This window comes from Mastomys coucha, chromosome X, assembly GCF_008632895.1.
Source record: "Mastomys coucha isolate ucsf_1 chromosome X, UCSF_Mcou_1, whole genome shotgun sequence".
NCBI lineage: Eukaryota > Metazoa > Chordata > Mammalia > Rodentia > Muridae > Mastomys > Mastomys coucha.
In genome coordinates this window covers 52,594,999-52,599,442 of record NC_045030.1, presented here as the reverse complement: position 1 = coordinate 52,599,442, position 4,444 = coordinate 52,594,999, and positions in this window count along the sequence as shown.

Genomic DNA, 4,444 nt, shown 5'->3' with positions numbered 1-4,444 from the left:
TATATAATTGTATAAAGACATTTAATTATATTCTCATATGTGCATATGATGTACTTTATTCACCCATGACTTTTCTTATCCTCTTTCCCTCTTCCACCTTCCTGGTTCCTCTAGTTTCATACACTTCTTTTTCCCCCTTAGCATGTTCTATTTATTCAAGCTGCCTTACTTCAGTCCTCCCCATTGTCTCCAACTCCATCCATTTTTCTACTTAAGTTTAGTATTCTCTCTGGCAGGATAAAGCTCCATTGTCTATTTTCTCTTATATTCCTTTTTTTTTTCTTTTCTTCCTTGTGGCTTTTGTTTTGTTTCATTTGTGTGTCCTCATTGTATGTAGTACTGGGTTCAAAGGAGGCTTATTGACTGAAGGATTTCATATATTTTGACGTTTCACCCCCATAATCTCCTACCGTCGTTACTCTCCCTGTTCCTGTTAATTCCTTCAGTCCCTTAGGCAGTTTCACTTCCATATGAATTTTATGTAACTACAAAATGTCTCAGGTCCACAAATGAAACATGAAAACTTTGTCATTTTGAATCTGACTCAGTTCACTTAATACAATAACCTCTAATTGTATCTATTTTCATGCTAATTAAATTTGCTCTTATTTATGGCTGACAATGAAGGGAACAATGGAGTGAAGAGAAGGCATTTAGAATTGGAGAAAAATTGTTTCTAGCTATAGATATGGCAAAGGATTAATATCTACACTATACAAAGTACTCAAAAAATTAAACTATGAGAAATCAATAAACAAATCAATAATGACTGATAAAATAAACAAGATTCTCAAAAAATGAGTTAAAAATGGCCAACAAGCTAGAGAATATTTTCAGTGTCACTTACCCATCAGGAAGCTGCAAATTAACATTACATTCAGATTCTATCTTCCTCCCGTTAAAATAGCAGTCATTAAGAAAACAATAACAACAAATTAAGAAACAATAGCAACATATCCCTGGCTCTCATAAAGGGAGCTTAAGCTATCTGAAGGAAAGCAAATAGATGCAGGCATCTCAGCTGTGACTAATGTTTTTCAGGCAACCAGGACAATAACGCCCATCCATCCTCAGCATATGAGAGGTGTTTGTAGAAAGAACAGGAGTTGAGTTAGAACCTAGACAATTCCTGAGTCTGGGATCTTCCAGCAGGGCTCCATGTGCTGTTTGGAGGCACCACAATTTTCCAGCATATCACACACATGCAGATTAAATCCTCACATGATGAGAAAATCCAAAGCCATAAACTGTTTTTATAGTATGAATTGCTGTTCCCCTCTATCAGCCCACAGTCAAAATTGATTGTTTCAGAAGTCTGTTTTTCATTTTGTTGCAAAAATATACTCCTTTAGGGTACCATTTATTTGAAAAACCAGCCTATAGTGTTACAAAGATATGTTGGAATATAAGATTGATAATTATTTTAAAGATTCTATGGTATCATCAAAGGCAAAAGAAATAGGAAAAGTCAATTTTTTAATCATAGTTCTCTTCTCCTTGACCTGTCTTCAACATTATAAAATAGAAACTGACATTCAACAAAGGAGACTAGGGGACTTAAATATTAGGGGTTTGAAACCCCCTGCAGGGAGCAACAGTGTCAACAGGCCAGACCACCCAAAGATCCCAGGGACTAAACCACCAACCAAAGAAGACACATGGAGAGACCCATGGCTCCAGCTGCATATGTAGCAGAGGATTATCTTAGCTGGCATCACTGGGAGGAGAGTCCCTTGGTCCTGTGGAGGCTTGATGACCCAGGGTAGGGGAATGCTAGGACATTGAGGGGTGAGTGGGGGAGCACCCTCATAGAGGCAGGGCGAGGGGAGGGGAAAAGGGGTTTTTGGAGGGGAAACTGGGAAGGGGAATAACATTTGAAATGTAAATAAATATAATAACCAATAAAAAAGAAAGAATATATTCTTATTGTAGTAGTTAGCTTTCTGTTACTGTGATAAAATGACATAATCAAGGCTACTTATAAAAGATAGTATTTAATATGGAGCTGATGGGTTCAAGGAGTTAGAGTTTATGGTCATCATGTTCGAGAGCAGGCAGGCAGGCAGGCAGGCATGACAATGAGGCATGACACTGAGAGCCAAACATAAGGCAGTGAGAGAGAATGGGAGTACTCTTTTGAAACCTCAAAGCCTGACACCAGTGACATACCTCCTCCACAAGGTCACAACTTCTAATCCTTTCCAAACAGTTTCACCAATTAGATACCAAGTGTTTAAAATATATGAGCTTATGGAAGGCATTCTTATTTAAATCACCTAACTCATTAAGGTCCATCAACTCAGTTAGGATTGTTTCAGAAGAGTTTGGGGACGCTTTTGCTAAAAGATAGATTTTTTTTTCCAGACCTTTTATTTTTGATTATTGTTTTCAGGGAAGCCTCTTGTTTTCAATGAGTGGTATGTCTTCTTCCACTGGGTCTTCAAATAGACCTCCTAAAAATCCTCCTTTTATCAACTTTAGTAAAACAACCTCTTTATCAGATCTTATGCTTTTTCCTAGAGGATGATGATGATGATGATGACTGTGTTTCTAATCAGCCTACATGATGAGTTATTAAGCATGTGCTAAGATGTTCTTGCTTCTGACATAATTTAGCAGTTCTACCACAGGGATGTTAGGTTTGTTGAGTCTTTAAACAAATTCTTGTTCACTATCTGGAATCAAAGATACAATGGATATTAAAGGACAAGTACTGTGGTCATTTTCCTTATAATTCAATTGTAATAGGATTTCTATATAATTCTTAATTTCAACTTAATAAACTATAGTCAACTGTGGCTTACTTACATATTATATTAATGATGTACTTAAATGAAAAAAAATGAACACCTTAAATATTTGCTCATTTATATCCACTATCAGATATTGTGGTTCAAAGATGAAAACCTAGCTAAGGTTCTTTGATTTGAATAAAATGTTAATTTTATTTGCCAAGAAATGTAAATGTACACAGGTTTTCAAAACTATACTTCACTTTCCTAATTTATTTTGGAAAATTTCTTGAGAGACTTTGTAATAACATTTTCCCTGAAAATCTTAATAAAAAACTAATCACCCAGCAATGTAAAGCACTAGCTTGGATTTCTTAAAATGGTGAATAATGGCCAAAATTGTAAAGGTTTCCAAACATTTACTCCTTGCCACTCTACTGCTAATTCTTTGAACACATTTACCAACAGACACTCCTGAGTATAATATTTTTTATTTGTAAACTTTTTTATTAGTTCTTTGACAATTTCATACATTGTATTTTGGACTCATTCACCAGCTCTGCCCAGATCCACCCCACATTCCATATCCACTGATCTTTGTGTCTTTTTTTTTTATGCCGTGTTAACATTTTTTTCATGGACATTTTCTTTATTTACATTTCAAATGCTTTCCCCTTTCCAGGTCTCCCCTTTGGAAACCTCCTATCCCATCTCCCCTCACCCTGCTTCTATGAGGGTGCTCCCCCACCCACCTACTCCCATCTTCCCTCCCTGGCATTCCCCTACACTGGAGCATTGAACACACTCATGCCTGAGGGTCTCTCCTCCCGCTGATGTCCAACAAGTCTATCCTCTGCCACCACATATGTGGCCAGCGCCATGGATTGCTCCATGTGTACTCTTTGGTTGGTGGTCCAGTCCCGGGGAGCTCCAGGGGGGTCTGGCCTGTTGACACTGTTGTTCCCTGCAGGGGTCTCCATGTGTCAGAGTTGGGGGAAATGTGTGCAGGTAATCATGGAAAGATTCATTAGCTAAGTCAAAGCACAAGAAAAGGAGAAAATGGAAACCTGTAAAAAGAAATGCAAGTTAATTTATGTAAATGAATACTCTCACCCTTTTCTTGTATGCTGGTTGATAATTATTCATTGTAAGCTTTGGGGCACACAAATCTTCTATTACTGGAAAGTACAAGGAGATGATTTGAAAGAAGTAAAAGATTGGTGTGGGGAATGGTTCTGCCACTGACTAGCTATGTGACCCTTGCTAAAATTATATAGCAACTTTTTTCCTTTGAAAACAAGTTTTAACTACTTGTGCAAGCACAAGTTAATCAACTTCTGCTGGCTATACTATGACAATCAGCCCTTAAAATTCACAATTATCTTGATATGTAGCTCTAGTCCTTGGTTCCTTATCCTTCCAGTGATGTTCTGAACCTCATTGATCTTTTGGGTTGACCTTACCCAAAAACTTGAATCATACTATGTAGAATGTACAAATAAGTTAGATTTCCTGGTAAGACAACTTCCTAGATTAACCACCTCGGTACCTATATAACCAAGAAACTACACTGAGCCAGTAAAAACAAAACCACAGAGATAAAACTTTTGTCAATTCTTAAGTGACCCCAAAAATTCCACCAGTGAGCTCCTAAACCTGATAAACAACTTCAGCAGAGTAGCTGGATATAAAATTAACTCAAGCAAATCAGA